The 9052-nt window shown below is 53.5% G+C and overlaps 1 long non-coding RNA gene across 2 annotated transcripts; it reads right to left on the bottom strand.

Annotated features, from left to right (window-relative positions):
• Positions 1 to 391: 391 nt before the first annotated feature.
• On the bottom strand, positions 392 to 8553 carry LOC139042554 (uncharacterized). Of its 2 annotated transcripts, XR_011499399.1 has the most exons (4): positions 7082 to 8553; positions 3268 to 3428; positions 1246 to 1307; positions 392 to 997 (listed from the first exon to the last, which is right to left on the bottom strand). It is a non-coding gene; the product is annotated as an uncharacterized lncRNA (long non-coding RNA). The 2 variants fall into 2 exon arrangements; XR_011499398.1 differs by having other exon boundaries at positions 392 to 1307.
• Positions 8554 to 9052: the final 499 nt, after the last annotated feature.

Genomic DNA, 9052 nt, shown 5'->3' with positions numbered 1-9052 from the left:
AAGAATCAAGTTCAGCTTCCCTAGCTCAGCGGAAACCCAACTGTGTAACAGCTACCTTCCAGCGGCTGGACGTCCGACACAGCACAAAGAAGGAGTTAAGACATCGAAGCATTTTCCGTTCCCTCCAATCCAGCAGCTTAGGGTCTCCCATTTGGTGCTTCTCATACGGACCAATGAGAAGGTCAGAATCTGACAACAAATCACTATCCACTCAGGCCCTCTTCTCTCTTGGTCCAAGAGGGACCCCTAGACTTTAGGATGAAAAAATCTCAATTTAAAGCATTTTGTGCTAGCTTCCACCACATGTGCTCCCCAGCCCCCGTGTCACAGATGATGTTTGCACCCACCATGGTAGAATTTCAACTGCCTTCTCATCCAGCTGAGTGGACTGAGAAGGGACACAGGGGGAGATGCCTGTCTCATAACGTCCCACCATCCCACGTCCCATGCAGCACAGCAGCGAGACACGCTTGTCAGCCTCTGCAGACGCTCAGCTCAGCTCCCTCCCGAGCAGCCTCAGGGCTGACGGTTCACAACCTCCCACACCTCCTAGCGTCTCGCAGCGGGTGTCCAGAGGTCACTGCTGTCCCCTGGCCAGTTGCCTCTAGATGTGGAAATCAACCTGAGAGGCGTAAAGTAAACTGTTTTCCAATGACAGATGGTTCTGGGGTGGAAAATAAAAACAAGAAAAGAATAATGACAGTAGTTATTCCAACTTTCTTTTTTCTTTCAGGGAAATGTCATGCAGAAAACAGAAGGAAGCAAGATTTTGCCATAAATATACATCTTCCCAGAATACTCTAACATTGGCTCTGTTGAGTAGTCAAGGCCTGATCTGGCCTAACTAGATAATACTTAGCCGGTCAAGGATGAGGAAGAGAACCCAGCCCAGGCTCCCGAGGTGCCTACAACTGCTGCAGGAATGTCCTGGGCTGGGACTCGGTCCCCCAGGTGGAGCAGGCGGCCAGCAGCAGCTTCTTGCAGCAGCAGATGCCAGCTGGAAGGGGTGAAGGGCACCAGGGCTCAACTTGGCGGCCACGGGACCGTCAGTCGATGCTCACCCTGGTACCCCTCCCTATGTACCGAGGCCAAGGGCCCGTCTTTGGCTCTCCGGGGAGAAGAGCATCTAGTTTCCTTCCCGAGGTCCCCGGTGAGGACCTGGGTGGGAGCAGATGCTATAGCCCTGACGCAGATGAGAAGGGAGGACAGCCAGACGGCTGCACTGCTGTCAGCAGAGGGACAGACCTGGTTCCAAAGCCCCGTAGCAGCTTGACTCTTCCTCGCTAGACGGGGAAATCGATGTCCACCTGGTAAGTTATTGAAAGGGGAAATGAGAGCAGGTACAAAAAGCGACAAGCACAATGCCTGGCCGTGGTACACACTGAGTAACAGCTGGTGCGGGAATAGTAAAAGAGTGGTCTCTGCTCAGAAGCTGCCTCCCTACAGAGGCCCTTCCTGGCCAGCCCTCCGGAACGTGCTCCTGTCCTCCTCTGCTGACCTTGCTTTATTTTATTTCATAGCACTCCGGGGGCTCTTATTAAATTACGTATTCACTGTCTCCTTGCTGGCTTTCTGTCTCTTTACTAGCATGTTAGCTGCACGAGGATGGGGAATCTCTTCACTGCTGTATCTTCGAGGCCTAAAACAGCGCCCCACACATGGAAGCGCTCAATAAATAGTTGAATGAATTGCCCCAAACCTGCCTCAGTAACCAATAATAAATGTAATACCTGATGTTTATGTACTTGATAGTGTTCAAAGGACTTTCCCCATCAAAGCCACATCCAGCCCTGGCGACACCCTCTCTCCCAGGCCCTGAAGACCCTGTGTCCCCTTTCTGCCTCGGCTCTAGCTTGTGTCTGCTGCTGTAACCCTGGCCCCGGACACTCCGCCTGCCCTCACCCACAGCGGGCTCTGGGTCTCGGCTCCGTCCAGGCCTCCTGCTCAGGAAATCCTTCCACAGGCCTCTCCACTCTGCACATCACGCTGCGTGACTTGCAGGGCCCAGTGCAAAATGAAAATGCAAGGCCCTTTGTCCAAAATTTATCAAGAATTTCAAGACTGCAACAGCAGAATATTAAACAGGGTGAAGGGCCCAGGCCATCGCCCAGGAAGCCGGCCCTGAGGCTCTGCTCCCCCCTGCCACCCCCCGCCCCTCGGCCTCGTCACTAAGCTTCGCCAACCTCCCTGATGCTTTTTCATTCTTCATGTCTCTAGTGTTCCTCATCTTCTCTCTTCCTTCCTCTCCAGCCTCGGAGTAGCTCCATCACAGCCTTCTCCTCGCTACTTTCTCCTCGGGAACTCTGGCCCGTGTAGTCTTTCTATACGTTAACCCCCTGCAGCCACGACCATCAGGCCTCTTCATCGTGGTCAGACCGGGATTCTCTATCCACTCCTATTTGGAGAGCAGGTCACTTTTTGTTTTGTTTTGTTTTATTTTGAGGAAGATTAGCCCTCAGCTAACTACTGCCAGTCCTCCTCTTTTTGCTGAGGAAGCCTGGCTCTGAGCTAACATCCGTGCCCATCTTCCTCTAGTTTATACGTGGGACGCCTACCACAGCATGGCTGCCAAGCAGTGCCATGTCCACACCCGCGATACGAACCAGCGAACCCCGGGCCGCCGAGAAGCAGAACATGCGAACTTAACCGCTGCGCCACCGGGCTGGCCCCGAGAGCAGGTCACTTTTGACTCAGCAGCGAAATTTCAGCTACACATCTTTGGGGAGGAGGCAGGGGTGTGCATAGTGGAGAATGCTGGAAGAAGTGTGCTGGAGCGGGAGGCAGGAGACGGCACCATGCCGGCTCACAGGTTCCAAAGCCTGCGGAGGCCAGGTGGGCACAGTGACTGAGGGGTGGGTGCTGGCCGTGGGCCACAAGAAGGGATGGCAACAGCAGTGGACAGGGCGTGCACACCTGTCCGAAAGCAGCCATCACTGGCTCCAACCCATTATCACCAGGACCTTCTGATTTTCAAGAGAAGCCAGAAATCCAGGGTTTCTTTTTTTTTGAGGTCATAATGGTTTATAACATTGTGAAATTTCAGGTGTACATGATTATTTATCAGTTTCTGTATAGACTGCATCGTACTCACCACAAATAGTCTAATTTTTATTCATCACCATACTTATGTGCCCCTTTTGCCCATCCCCCACCCCATTCCCCTCTGGTAACCACTAATCTATCCTCTTTGTCCACATGTTTGTTTAGCTTCCAAGGGAGTGGAATCATACCATGTTTGTCTTTCTCTGTCTGGCTTATTTTGCTTACCATAATACCCTCAAGGTCCATACATGTTGTTGCAAATGGGATGAGCGTGTCTTTTTTATGGCTGCATAGTATTCCATTGTGTATATATGCCACATCTTCTTTATCCAGGCATCAGTTGATGGGCACTTGGGTTGTTTCTGTCCTGACTATTGTGAATAATGCTGCAATGAACATAGGGATGCATTAGATCTCTTTCAATGGTTGATTGCAAGTTCTTTGGCTAAATACTCAGTAGTGGGATGGCTGGGTAATATGGTATTTCTATTTTTAATTTTTTGAGAAATCTCCATGCAGTTTTCTATCGTGGCTGCTCCAGTTTGCTTTCCCACCAGCAGTATATGAGGGTTCCCTTTTCTCTACCTCCTCTCCAACATTTGTTATTTTTTGTCTAGGTGATTATAGCCATTCTGATGGGTGTAAGGTGGTACCTCATTGTAGTTTTGAAGAAATCCAGATTTTAAAATGAAATTTCTTATTTTGAAAGCACTGTATGAGTTGGCTCCTCCCACAAACCACAGTTGACAACCCTACACTCACTGTGTTGTGACCTGCGGCAGGTCATCTCGCCTCCCTGGGCCTCAGTTTCCTCCTCTACCAAAGGAGGATGTGACATCACACGATGTCTGAGGTCCCTTCCATGCCGGGGTCCTAGGACTCTGGGGCATTCAGGTGTCCGGTCCCTCCACTTTGGAGAAGGAGGCAGGACAGGGAGAGCTGGGTTGGGGGCTGCATCCTTAAGGTGGGTTTCACGGGGGGCCAGCTGCTGGCAGGACAAATCAATTCTACAGCCAAACGAGTCTGCAGGCCCTAGACCCAGCCCTTGGTTTATGCTTAAGGGAAAATCGAGGCAGCCTGAGGGCGCGCCTTCCTTCTCAGCTAACAGACAGGAGGAGCTTTGTTTCCCTGTTCTGGTTAAGCTACTAAGAGTCTGCCCACGGAGGGAAGCAACCAGGTGGCCTTCACACACCATCAACCCCAGGTGTCCTGAGGGCACCAGCTGTGCCGCTCTATCCCTCCCACAGCCACAGTCCGCGTCCGGCCATGAGCAGCCCCTCCGCGAGAGCCACGTGCTCCCGCCCACTGTGGTCTGGAGGAAGAAGGGCTCCCACTCTGCGCCATCCCGGAGGCGGCGGTCATCGCGCAGGTGCCGGCGCATCACCATGCCTCGCCCGCAGGCTGAGGCGGGAGTCCAGGGCCCCCCGTGAACCCCGCTCTGAGGGGCTTTCTCTATCTTACTTCGCCTCCCAGGTTGCCACTAATTCTCATTTTAACCGAGATGTTCGTTCCATCAGCACAGCACTTCACAGTCCCTCGAGAAGCCCCTCTGAGAATCCCGCAAGGAGTCTGCTAAAGGGCTGGGTCAGAACGTGGGCTGCCCCCCGGGGGTCTGCGCAGGGCTGTCCCCAGGGGCCTACGTGCCCCTGATAGACAGGGCCCTGACGGTATTACTGAGGCAACCTGACCACCCACTCTGATGGGAGAAACCAAAGGATAGAGGTCACTAACAGTGACAGACTTGACCATCAAAGATTCCGCAGCGCCGGCTGGTGGAAAGGCTCTGGATCGCTCCAAGTACCTCATTTTTTTTTCAATTTTGTCCATCATGGATGGAAATCTATTTAAAATGTTTTATTCACTTTCCTGCCTTCTTAGAAGAGTATGTTGAGTCTAATGTCACTCCCTTTCATGCCTCGGTTACCATTCTGAATTTCAGCGATGTTTAGCGCTACATTGGAATGCCCTCGCGAACCACGACACTATTTAGAGCTGGTTACGGTTGCCACAATTGGTTCTTTGAAGCCTTGTATCTACTTTTGTTAATTCTTCTCTGGTAATAAAGAAAACGTATTTACACAGGTAGAGTAAAAACTCTTTTGTTCCAGTTTTTGGTCTGCAGAGGCTGTGGAACAGGATCATGAAGTCTGATAGAACTGTTTGTAAATTAAGAGTCAATAGGACTGGAGTGAGAACCCGAGGGTCCCTCCCAGGAGTGAAGGGCAGGGTATTGACAGCAGAAATTCTGCGGCATTTAAGCTGCCTCGAGTCCTTTTCTCACTTACTTAACCATTCAACAAATATCTATGAAGAGCCTGCCAATCGGCAGCCCTTTCCTGGCCCCCGGCTGGCAGCGGCTGGGAGCGCAGGCTCCGCCCCCTGTGCAGGGCTTGCTCACTGGCGGTTGGCTGTGGTCTGCAAGGTGAAATTGCTGAGTAAAATGTTCCAGGTAGACAGTGCGGCGGTGTGTGCCTTTTGTGGTTCAGAGACGTATATTCAGTTCAGAAGTGTGTTAGGACACACACATCGTCCTCAGACAGTTTCTCAAATCCCCCTAAATCCACCCCAATTTCCTCCTGCTTCAGGCGCCAAACACACAGCTGGGAGTGGAGGAGCTCAGCCATTTACAGAAAACAGGATCCTGAGTTTAATTGTCGTCTGTGGACGAGGAGTGGGCAGATAATTATGAGATGAATTTGAAAAAGAAAATTTTATCGTCCCCGGGTTGTTCTCTCTCCTTCCCTCCCTTCCTGCTCTTCTTTCCTTCTTGTATTCATTTAACAAAATTTATTGGGCACCTACTACGTGCCAGGCCCTTGGCTAAGCACTGGGGATATGAAGTTGGAGAGGCTTCCCTCTTATCCCTGAGGATCTGACAGTGCTGGAATCGGGGTGATGAGTACCAGGAGAGAGATGAACCCTGCACAGGGGGAGCTGGGGACACAGAAGGGAGGGACTTAATCCAGAATGGTAAGAGCAGGGTGAGGAGACAGAGCATCAGGGAAGGCTTCCTGGAGGAGGAGGTGGTGGAACTCAATTTTGAAAGGTGAGTGAGAATGGACCTGCCTCTCACTTTGACACCTAGCCACGGAGTCAGGTCCCCTAGGTTGGAAGTTCCACCCCGAAAAGGTGGGCAAGAATGGAGCTATCGGGTATATGGAGGGCAGAGAGGGTCCCTAGAACCTTTTAAAGACCACAGTGTTCACCTGCTTCCTCCTTGGCCACCTCCAAGGTCTATGTTTAAGATCATTCTGAGCCGAGGTCTTTCCCGGCCTGGTAACCTTTGAGACGGGCTGTGGGCCCAGCAGTCACTGGGTGTGTCTATGACCTGAAGGCCCCGCAAGCTGTGGGAGCCTGGTGGCTAAACCATTGGCACTTTTGTCCACGGAGCACATTTTGTGTGTGTGCACCTCCCCTGTGCCAAGGCCTGTCCTGGGCTGTGGGGTCCACGTGGGAGCAGATAAGCCTTCAGCCCCGAGAAGCTGACAGCTCCTCGTGTGCAATTTAGATGATCTCAAGCAAAATGGAGTCCCCGGAACACGCCCTCCTTCACCTGCACCCATTTGAGGTTTCTTCAAAAAAAAGAAAAAAGCTATTGACTACCCCTCTTTCCTCCTCTGCAAAGACGTCTTCTCAAGAACTGCGATGTGTTCCTGCTCACTGCTCACGTGCACTGTGCCCTAATGAGCTGCTTTCTTCCTGTGCTGCTTCTGTTAAGACAAATGAGAAGAGCTCCCTTTCCTCTCTCCTGATGACGCAGCAGAGAACACATTCCACTGGACGCCGGCCCCTCCCCCCGCTTCCTCTCCACCCCCTTCCCAAGCCAGTTTGGCATTTTCCCACTTTCCACCCTCAGGTTCAAAGCGAGTCTGTGAGATGTGAGAACAAGGTTGCAGCTGGACCTCACCTCCACCCCGTGCGCTGTGACATTCTAGGTGTCACTTTCTTCAGCAGCAGTACCTGGGCATGGGGGGAGCTGGGGACACAGAAGGGAGGGAATCGGGCAGATCTGAGTTCAAATCCCGTGTCCGGTACTTACCACTCACGTGACCTTGGGCAGGTCATTTAACCTCTCTGACCATGTTCCCTCCTCTGTAAAGCTGAGCTGAACCACTGAGCCCAGCTGTTGACTTTTTCAGGTTGGAAGGCATAGTGACAAATGCTGCTCCCCACAGGAAAGGGAGGGCTATTCTGAAAATACACTGGAAGTAAAGAAACACAGGGCACCAGTCCAGCATGAGGACAATCCGACTGCCAGTGCAATCACTTGTCAACCTGCCTGCCACAGTGCTGGTCCCCCTGGGGCTCCCTTGACACTTCTTCCCTTCTCGTCTACCTTCCCCCATGAGGCCAAGGTCAGGGACAATCCAGACGACTTTATCCCATGTGTTCTGGGGTTTTTGGGGCAGCCCCGATTTCTTTTCAAATGTTCTCTGTGGATGTCTGCATACGGCGTCAAATTGGTGAGAAATCCACCGCATCAGTCCGTCCAATGGTTCTCGGGCTGCCTCTCATCCTGGGAACAAGCGCGAGTGCGCCCCGTGGCAGCATGAGTCCGTGTTTTGTTTCTGTTCATTTGGCTGGGAGGTCTGTAGGGGGACAGAACAGGAGAGGGAGGTTGGTCCACACAGCCGGCCTGGCTGGTGAAAGGCAGCTCTCTGCTGAGGGCTGTGGAGGCCCGGCTTCTGTGGGGTCTGCTGGGTTCTCTGGCGCTGCCGTCAGGAGTGTGTTGGACTCCTTGGTGGTAATGGATCCCCTTTACTGACTACCTGCTGCGCACGTGGGCCGCTCCGAGGCCATTTGATATATCCAGTTTTGGTCAATTTTCCTCAGAATCCCACAAGGTGGGTCTTTGTTTCCGATGTTTCAGATGGCAAGGCATGGAGACAAACGCTGTTGGCCCGGGCCAGGGAGGGCTACTGCAGAGACACACCAGAAGTAAGGAGACACAGGGAGTCTGTGGGTGTCAAGATAACGGGCCCTCCAGGAGAACAGGGATGTTGTCCAGGACCCTACACCAGGAGCTGTGCGCGGGCGTCCCACCCAAATGTCACTGCCCAAGGCGTGACTCAGTTTACCCAGGTCTCTGCAGGGCCTGAGGCTGCTCCTCTGGCCCTGACCAGCTCCTTTTCTCTTCACACACCTGTCTGTCTCATGGCTTCTGCTTACTTGTGCGTTTCCATACCGTCCTTTTTCTGGCTGTTGCTCAGCCCAGGGGTTGCCTCCGTGTGTCTCTCCTCAGCCACTCTGCGTGCAGCAGGCGTGGTCCTTCTGCGGGGCCAGCTGGGGGCCTCTGCCGCCTCCCACAGGGCTTCTTCCCTGGAGGCTCCTCGGTCCACTCAGTGGTGGGGTCACGCGCAGAACAGGGTCGTCCACACTCGGGAGACGGCAGGGGCTGTGGGTCTTCATGAAGAGCCACGCTGGCGGCCGCTCAGGTACTGGCCCCTTTCGCAGACGAGGAAATGGACCCCTAGGAATCTTCAGTGTTAGTGAGAGGCAGATCAAGGATCAGCCCCAGCCCTGGTGTCTCCGAACCCGTCACAGCCCTCCGCTTCCTGTTTCTGCCACCCACGCGGGGTCAGAGGGAAGAGGGGCTGCTCCCGCCTTCTACTTCCACTTGCTTTCAGCCTCCATTCTAACATGACCTGAGCGCCCCCATCAGAAGACCCATCAGCCCCAAAACATTCCCCTCGCCCCCCAGCAGCTGGCCAAGACTTGAAAGTCTCCCTGCTAGAGGCCCGAATGAACTAGACAGTGAGGGCCCTGGTGTCCCCGAGCCCCAGTGAGCCCACCATTGGCACGATGGCCAGATCAGAGTCCTGGGGCAGTGCGAGGTAAGGCCCAGGCCAATGGCACTGGGGTGGAGAGCTAAGGTGATGGAGGACCAGCAGCAGAGGGGCCCTGTGTGGCTGCAGGTGAGAGAGGACCGCCTGGAGTGCCGGTGGGTCACGAGGACATGCCAGGCCTCCCCTTGAACTCCACCTAGGGACCCCCATCTTAGCCGATCAGG

This window comes from Equus asinus, chromosome 30 (assembly GCF_041296235.1).
Source record: "Equus asinus isolate D_3611 breed Donkey chromosome 30, EquAss-T2T_v2, whole genome shotgun sequence".
In the NCBI taxonomy this organism is placed as follows: domain Eukaryota; kingdom Metazoa; phylum Chordata; class Mammalia; order Perissodactyla; family Equidae; genus Equus; species Equus asinus.
The sequence above is the reverse complement of the archived record's forward strand: the minus strand, read 5'-3'. Positions and strand labels throughout refer to the sequence as shown.